Source organism: Oncorhynchus mykiss, chromosome 20 (assembly GCF_057628025.1).
Source record: "Oncorhynchus mykiss isolate SJ-2025 chromosome 20, ASM5762802v1, whole genome shotgun sequence".
Taxonomy (NCBI): domain Eukaryota; kingdom Metazoa; phylum Chordata; class Actinopteri; order Salmoniformes; family Salmonidae; genus Oncorhynchus; species Oncorhynchus mykiss.
Window position 1 is genome coordinate 7,708,661 of NC_143041.1, and position 9,329 is coordinate 7,717,989.

The 9,329-nt window shown below is 40.9% G+C and overlaps 2 long non-coding RNA genes across 2 annotated transcripts; one reads left to right on the top strand and one right to left on the bottom strand.

Moving 5' to 3' along the window:
* The first annotated feature begins 484 nt into the window (after positions 1-484).
* Positions 485-2,537, top strand: LOC149974315 (uncharacterized). Its single transcript, XR_016489535.1, has 2 exons — positions 485-672; positions 1,988-2,537. It is a non-coding gene; the product is annotated as an uncharacterized LOC149974315 (long non-coding RNA).
* Positions 2,538-2,748: 211 nt separating this feature from the next.
* LOC110499595 (uncharacterized) lies at positions 2,749-4,934 on the bottom strand. The gene is made up of 3 exons (XR_002469986.3): positions 4,649-4,934; positions 3,305-3,392; positions 2,749-3,049 (listed from the first exon to the last, which is right to left on the bottom strand). It is a non-coding gene; the product is annotated as an uncharacterized LOC110499595 (long non-coding RNA).
* Positions 4,935-9,329: the final 4,395 nt, after the last annotated feature.

A 9,329-nucleotide genomic window follows, 5' to 3' on the forward strand; every position in this document is an offset into this window, starting at 1 on the left:
GTAATGGACAGGTACAGTCAAGTGGCAGGAGGAGTGGAGTGCATGACACTCCATCCTTGTTATGACAGTTTGCCTCACGGGTCCAGCAGGCAATAACTGCAGGCAGATGTGAGATACAGGAGGATGGCACTACAGGGTAGTATGAGAATGTAATTGTTGAATTGATGCTCTGTTAATATTCTAAACAATGTGTTTTGATAACTTTCATGTTCAACAGTTACATGTAATGTAGAATAAACCGTCCTTCACATAATACTGCAGAAGCAGTGTTCTGCTTATATAACAATGTGCAAATATTGCACTTGTCTGTCATCTTTTATTGTCATTCACAAGCGGTACATAAACTGTACCTGTCCGCATTTTGTCTTGTGGTGCTGGGGCTACATTACCAAACATTTCAACTGTCCTGTATGATGTACGGGACACCATATAGCATAAGACAGGAGTTCCCTGATATGTTTGAAGAATACACAGGTCCCCCCCACCCCCACCCCCCATTAGATTAAATAATAACAATTGATGATTTAAAAAAAAGTAATAAATGTGTCTTGTATAATTTTATTGCTGAGTGCAAGGTCTCTCTCCATTCAGAGACATCAGCATCAAGGCCGTCTGTCAGTCTGGACTCCATCACATCATCTTTCAAGTCTCCCAAGTGCTGGCTCCATACAGGTATCTGTGACCACATACAGTACACACATAGTCACTGGCCGTGTACGAAATCTGACTTGCCTACTACTTAAACTGCATACTGTGTACTAATCGTACTAGGTAGTATTTGTCACATACTGTTCAGTAAAACGTAGACTGAAACATACTACTTTTGGTGTGTTCAAGACAACTGGGAATTTGGAAACAAAACAAGCTCAGACTAGGAAAAATCTAGATTTTGGTGATCTTCAGGTCAGAGAAGTCAGAGCTCGAGTTTCTGACTCGTTTTACAGAGTTGGATGACAGTTCAAAACAATTTTTCCCAGTCAGAGAATGTTTTTTTCCCTAGCTCCTTGTTGTCTTGAACACACCATCAGTTATGGCTTCATATGATGACCCTGAAAGGATCATCTGTAGCCCCACCCAGTGACCTTTCGTATTGTTGTTTTGGGCTAACATTAGCTATTGTACGTAGCTAGCCTTTGGAACGACATATTTACACTGCATATTTGGAGTAAACTTGACTGTACCGTAGGCCTGAAACTTGACAGGAATGGGAACTGCAGTAGAGCAGTGGTCACCACTGCAGAGTCATGATCACTTTTGCAGTCAAAAAGCATGCCTTGATCTACCGCTGAGAATATGACTTAAAAAAATTGAACATTAACCAAATAAAAATAGTTCTGTAAGAATTACTTTTCGGCAGCAGGCCTAATACATTATCACAGCATATTGGCTATATTCCTGGCCTGCCAATATCTTCTCAGACCATATTATATTTCAAAGCCCAAGCTTTGATTACAAAATAGATCAGTTGGTGTAGCACTTGCGAGGCACAGCTGAACATAAATGAAATCATTTGCTAATAATTTGCTTTTGATTTACCTGCGTCTGATGGTCATGGTGCTTTCAAGACAACTGGGAACTCGGAAAAAAACGAGAAGCTTGTTTTGTAAGAGTGTTGAATAAAAACAGTGTTGACAATGCTGAATAAAAAGTTTTACATGGACTCACTCTTAAGAACAGCAGCTATTTTCTGTGTTCTTTGACAGTCTCTCTGTGGTTATGGTTTTAAAAGTTATTAAATCTTATGTATGCCATAGTATCAATCGTGGAAGCGCAGTAGGCACACTCGATTTAGCCATAGATCTACCGGATTGCCAGGTAGGCAGAGTTTGTCTTTTCAAACTAATTAAATGGGTTCAGATTGGGAACACTTTGCTTACCAGGTGCGCAGGGCTTCTGAATCAAGTGCACCTACCGCCAACAGCGCAACACGAAGAAAAGAAAAGGAGCGCAAGCTTTAATTAAATCTTTATCATTTGCTTTTCTACAGAAATGTTTGGTGATTGACTAGGTTGGTGATCCCTGCAGCATAGGAATGCAGTGCTGAGGCAGAGGGCTCATAACGACAACAACTGCCTACCACTCTGAACTGTGTGTGGTGAGCTTTCTGGCACCCAGAGCTGCTGAGGCTTCACCCAAGTGGGTGCCATACATTGTGAAGGAGAAGTCCAATGGCTACACAACTCAGGCTGGCTCCCTGAGTAGCCCTCTACAAGATTGTCTCCAGACTCCATCTTCATCAACCATCTCCCTGACCACCTTCCTCTGATCAAGCCATTAACTGTCCCTCTCCATCTTTGGGGGATGCATGCACTCAGACGTGCCCTCTATTGGTTGACCTAGCCAACCATAGCTAGGCTACTAATGATGTGTTGCTTGTTTGTTTGTTTTGTGCTTTTAATGTCCTTTGAGATTATGAAAGCATTATTGAAATGTAATCAATTATTATACGAAATACAATTTATTTAGTTTAGTAGAGCAACAAACTCTGACGAAGTCCAAGAGGCCCATTCTCTTCAATATAAAAAAGTGATACTAGTAAGAGCACTGTGTGGGTTTCTTTTTTCTTTCAACTTATCTAATTGTTACCATGCACCTGCAACAAGATAGCTCTGATTTGCAAGTGTATTTGTTTATGTTGATATGTTGAAACTAAAACACACCAGTAATGTCCCGGTATCAAATAAAAATGTTTATTATAAACAAGAAACACTTTTTAATGACAAAACAGGAACCCACTTTGGATTTTTTTTAAATTACTTCACCAAAAACAGTAGAAAATTAATAGCTATAAATAAAATACATACAAAATACATAAAACTACTTCTTAATCATGGCCTCTAAAATGGCAATAAAGCGTGCCTCTCTGGCAGTCACCTACTTCTTCCTCCTCCACATCTGGACCCTTCTGGGATGGAGAGGAGAAGATGACAGGTGGGGTGATGGAGTTGCAGCTCCTGCCGCACCTAATCCATCACCACATATCACTTCCAGTATGCGGCTGTAGCCTCCCCTCCCTCTGTGCTGACTCTGGTGGGGGAGCTTTCAACTCCTGAAAATATGGAAAAGGATAGCTTTCAGCATCATACATACTACATGCAAAGGCTTGTAAAAGGTATTATGCCAATTGCAGTATATTTATCTGGAATACTTGCACTTTTCTAAAATGTATATCTTCACACTTACAAAAAAGTGCCAGTGAAGCATAGGAAATAGATAGGAAAATATTGCTGCTCTCAGAAAAGGGAAACTTTATTGGCCAAGTACAGCACAGCAATAAATGTCAAGATAACATACAGGAACATACCGTGTATTTTTGCTTATAGTTCTCCCACTTCTTTTTCACCCATCCAGGTGACAACTGCCTCTCCAGCTCACACTCCTTCACGTAGATCCTGAAAAGACATAAGATGAAGTACAACATTAACCAAAACATGAGCAAAGTAGAGTTGTGTGAACATTCTGTAGATAGCTAGACTGCCATATACTTTATAAAATTGGATTGCGAAGGTGAAACAGTATCAAGTGTAGTTTACCATTACTCTCACAACAGGGTATGTGCAATGAAACTAGCTAGACCCATTCAGGCTGTAACCATCCAGGTAGAAACTAACATTGCATAGCTTGAACATTTAAGAACAACAAGAACAAATAAGAACAACAAGAAAAAAAAGAGAAGTGTTGGGACCAGCACCGCTGTGGAAAATAAGAATATAGCTAGGCTACCGCGTTACTAACGTTATCTATAGGTAGTGGCAGTGCAGTGGCAAGAGAGCCAACAATGGCCACATGACTTACTCAAATTATTTTTTTGCAGCATTTCTCCTGCCGTGTTTGCCAGTGAATTAAATGCCTGGCATTGTCGTCAGACCCTTTAACAGTTACAAAAAGTAGCTAGCTAGCTAATGAGGCTAATGTTAAATATGAAGTTGTTGCTTAACAGCGAACAAGTAACCCTGTAACTAACGTTACTGTTCGAACAGTTATAACTTCTAGTCTTACTCAAACACGTAGTTAGCTAAAGGCATGGCAGGCTGTAGACCTGTTTTCAGAGATGTTACGTTAATGATGAAATAGTCTTGCTCATTTTAAGGACAACACAAACTAGTTACATTTCAACATCAAAGCAAAAGTTTTGCTATTTGCCATCTTCCAAGTTGTTTTGTTGTTAATTAACTTGAAGAGATTTAGCACTCAAAACTTACAGCCCCCTCTTCCATTGCTTTGCGGCTGTGAAATTCACAAAAAATGAGAAAATTCTCCTAGATGAAAATAATTAGTATAACATCATGGCATTTAAAGCATACAAGATTTTTTTAAATGCACATACTATAATGCTTTCTATTTTTGCATACTGAGAATGTGTCATGCACAATTGCGTTGTTTCCCGCTATTCGTGACCTATATATAAATGATCAGCTGTTGTCAAAGCCTAAATTAGTATGACGTCTGGGCATTTAAAGTATACTCGATTTTAGAAATGTCAATAAATACAATTAAACATAATTTTTTTGCATACTCAAACGGCCTACTATTTAGGACGCAAGTATAGGTATTCCACTATTCTATTACCATTGGCAGTTAGCATTGGTTATGTCTGACACACAAACAGATACTATGTTTAAGTTTGAACTGGTCAGACTAAACCTACCTAATTCTGTTCTCCCCATCGATGACTGTTGGTGAACAGGCGTGTGAGGCTAGTGGTGAGTCCTTTTTTTACCAGAGCCCTATTTATGGACATAGCAGTGTAGATCAGCTCCTGGTCCCTCATAAAAGATACAGATTGGTTGGAGACACACACACACACACACACAAGCACACACACACACACACACTCAGATACCATTATCAATGGTGGTTATGATTAGCATGCTGGAACCAACCTGATCGCTGCATTTAGCTTTCTATTTCAATTAAGACATCATAAAATGGGAATTGAAATTGAATGGTGAACACAGCACTGGTTCCAACTGGCTAGGTTATGCTTGGGACATTATATGCATCTAAGAAGTACAAAATAAGCAACAAATAATGTCAGTTTACAGAAATTGTGTTTTACATTTGGGTTATCAAATATATCAAGTAATGAAGTGGGTTACCTTCTGTACTTGTACAAATGATGAGCCTGTGAAAGCTGTGGCCGCTGACAGCTTGCTGGCCAGATACTTGCCAAAATGTGGCTGATGGTTGCATTCACAGGACTGCTCATAGCGAGGGCATGTCTGCATAATGCTGATAAGCGTCCCCTTGCTGGTCTTCTCTGTGCTGCATGTTAGGCTGCAAACTGGACATCTCTTGAACAACTGCAGCAGGCAATCTCGTGAGGTGGTGTTGACTGGCAGGCCTGTGACAGGGTGATATAATAGACAGCAAAGTGGTCAATTGCATTTTTTTTTTGCACTTCAAAACCAAAATGACTCTACTAGTTGTTTCTGCTGGCCTAGGGAATTAGCCTACTAGTTTATCAAGCCAGATATTTTTGAATGCAACTTTTTACATTTCACATAACAAAGTCACATATTGTACCTGTCGCTGTTGCAACTTGGGTCACTATCAAAGCCCTCACGATGGCATTTATTTTTCATAGGAGTTGACGGAGACTGGCAACAACTGAGGAGGTGTAACAAGGATACACCCTTTTATTCTGAGATCTTGCTTGACAAGCTGTGAAAACAGCAAGTGAACAAAAACATTTTTGGAGGTCGCCAAATCATTATAATCACTTTGCTGGACATGTTATGATACCCACCTTTGCTCCTTCTTGTAGCTCCCGGCATCTGTGCATGACCAGGGGATCAGTCTGGCACCCAACTTCACACTTTGTCTAACAGAAAAACAGGATCAACGATTGTCATCATCCCTCAATTACAAACATAACTTGAGAAATAACATCATCTTGTTTGTAAGCTAATTCTGTGCTTTAGGGATGTATACTGACTAGCTCACTATGCAACCAACTGTGACATGTTTTACTATGGTCCTGGGTTGGTTTGAGTTTGTTGCTGTTAGTTAGTACACTGTAGTCACACATGAGTCAGTTAGACCACCATAGCTGCATCCAATATTTATTTGTGCCCTGGACATGGGTTGCACCTCGGAGGTTAATATGACTGTTTCATCTAAATTACAGTAACTTAATGGCATGGAAATATGTTTACATTGCTAAAGTAGGCAAATAATTAGTAGGAAGCAACTTTGCCATATTATAATTCCGTCAAATTTACTTTAAAAGAGATGGCAATGTTGCCTTTACTGTTACTAGCAAAGTTTGTCAAAAATAGCTAGCAATGCACTAATCTTAACTAGCAAAAATACGGTGGTCCCCCCAATCTTAGTTGACTGGCTAAAGTTCTACTGCTTTTAAAGTCTATCTGGTGACATAATCATGACAAAAGGTTTTCCCCCAAATTATCTGCCTTAATTTCAAATGTTATTGTGTTTAGGGGCAGTTGCTCTTTAAGGTTAGGGATAAGGTTAGGGTTAGAAGTTAGGTTAAAGGGTTAAGGTTATTATTAGGGGAAGGGTTAGCTAACATGCTAAGTAGTTGCAAATTAGCTACAAGTAGTGAGTAGTTGCAAAATTGTTAATTAGCTAAAATCCTAAAACTGTCCGTGATGAGATTCGAACACACAATCTTTTTAGACGTTTTAGACGTGTTATATGCCTACCCATCCACCCAGACCAACCACCCTCCTTTCATTGTTGCCTTAAGTAACCTTCAGTCTTATATACTGTATCTATACCAAACTTAACATATCATACTAATTTGAGTGTCCTGGATTTCCGTTTACTATGTTACATCTAGTCTATGAGACCAGGCTGTTTCATGGTCGTGGAGGAACTAAAAAGCACACCTTTCAGTGCAGGCCCACATTAACATCTGTTTCCAGGTTCGATAACAGCGGCAGCCTTTTCACACGCCTAGAAATACCAAGTCACTCAACCCAGTAGTATGTATGATCGGCCTGGCTCCCAGAGGGCGGGGGGAGGCTATGACATAAAAGGTTATTTTATAATTATTCCCTGAGCGGGATAATAAATCAAAGGCCAAGGCATCTTGGAAGCACAAAGGATCCATCCTGCCTTTCCATTCAGGGACGGCCTGACTGAGGATTAGTCTCAAATGGCACCCTATTCCCTAGAAAGTGCACCATATAGCCCCAGTCATAAGTAGTGCACTTTATAGGGAATAGGATGCCATTGTGGATGCTTCCCCTGTCTTTCAGACTGAGCCTTCATTCTGTTCTGTCTATGAATGCTAGCCGCCATTCACATCCACATTCACCCAGGGACTCTAACTGAACGCACGCTCCTCAACTTCCTCCACACTAGCTCGCCTTCCTTTCTTTCTTTATCTCCTTCTGATATGTCCCTCAAAAACTGCTATCTATTACACTTTTCCCATCGGTCAAACTATTGAGACCAGAGAGAGAGAGAGAGAGAGAGAGAGAGAGAGATTTGTGATCTTTCCAGAGAGCTGTTTGAGGGTCGTCAATCATATTTTCTCTCCTTCATAAAACTGAGATGGATGGCAGGGCAGCACACATTTCAAACACCACTCACAACACCACAGTGAGGCAGTCATACACACTTAGAAGGGATTCTGGATGTGAGCCACATCACCTCATGTCAGTCCCCATTACAGTCTCAAGGCGAAAGCGATACCTGGAGCGTAGCATGATGCCTCAATAGAAACAATAACCACACCACAACACACACATGCAAGTACGCAGAAATGTACACACGAAAGCACGCAAACACACACCCAGGCTGGAATAACTCACCCAGGTTGTGGAGACAGGCAATTAGAAGGCAATTAGTATCATACAGGTTTATATCTGTGTACTGAAGCTAATTATCGTCAATATGTAATTAATTAATCACTATATCAAGGTTGTTGTTTAAATGCACAATGAAACCATCTGTGTTTCAGTAATTGTGCTAAAAGGTGTACATCTGCATGTTCTGGAGCACAATAACAGGTATTGTGTGTAGATGGGTGAGGAAAAAAATCTATTGAACCCATTTTGAACACAGGCTGTAACACAAGATAATGTGTAATAAGTCAAGGGGTGTGAATACTTTCTGAAGGCACTGTCTATATCATGTGCTTATTGGACAATAAGAAGAAGGTAACTTTAAGCTAGTTGTCTGTGGGTGTACAAATGGCACCCTACTTATTCCACAATTGTACACGGCTTTGGACCAGGGCCTACAGGGAATAGGGTTCCATTTGAGACTCATACCCTGCTTTCGCTGTCTCCATTTTGGAGGACAAAAGCAAGGGGAAAAAACTCCCTTGGCGGCTATTCCCAGCTCACAAAGTCTTAATGTGCTGTTTTCTCTCCTCCTTTCCTTCCTCCTTCCTTCCAGGAAACAAACAGAGCTGACATAATCCTCTGCTTCTCCACCAAAGCCGAATCAGTGTTAGGCAGGGTGAAGGAAAGGAAAGGAAAGGAAAGGAAAGGAAAGAGGAGAGGATTGCGTGTGCATGTGTGCTTGCCTGTGTGTGTGTGCGTGTGTGCATTCTTGCATGTATGTGCACGTGCGATAAGAATACACATGACTGGTCATTAGACCCACAATGCATTTCACTAGAATTAGCATGCTGCTGCCCATGTTTTCACTGGCCAAGACAAACTTTTGGCCCTGTTTTGTGCCGCTTCACCCAGTGCCGCAGACAGATCATTGGCAGCATCCCAGATGTCCCCCTATTCCCTATTTAGAGCCCTACTTTTGGTCAGGGACCATTGACAGTCAGTATAGTATAGTGATGTACCATCCCATTCCTTCCTTTTCTGCCCTGAATTCATAGAGCGGCTTGAACTCGGCTGTCTTGTGTCTTCCTGACAGCTTCGCGGGCACTTACTTTATCAGCTTAATTCACTGCCATTACAGACGGGGATATAAATGGAAAGCTAAAAGAGGAGGGTGTGGGGGGTAGGTGGCATGTGACTCACCGGCAGTGGCGGCTGCTTATTCCAGAAGACAAGGAGGGCTCTGGCTTCATCCTCCATCTTCATTCATGAACCGGTAGAACAAAAAATAAAAACAATCCCAGAGGCAGAAAGAATTGTGGATTACAGCTACAAACAGTACAGTCGGAAAGTATTCAGACCCCTTTGCTTTTTCCACAGTTTCTCCCCTCATCGATCTACACACAATACCCCATAATGACAAAGCAAAAACAGTTTAAAAAATGTTAGCAAATGTAAAAAACAGGAACGAAATATCATATTTACATAAGTATTCAGACCCTTTAATCAGTACTTTGTTGAAGCACCTTTGACAGCGATTACACCTTCGAATCTTCTAGGGTATTGTAAGGG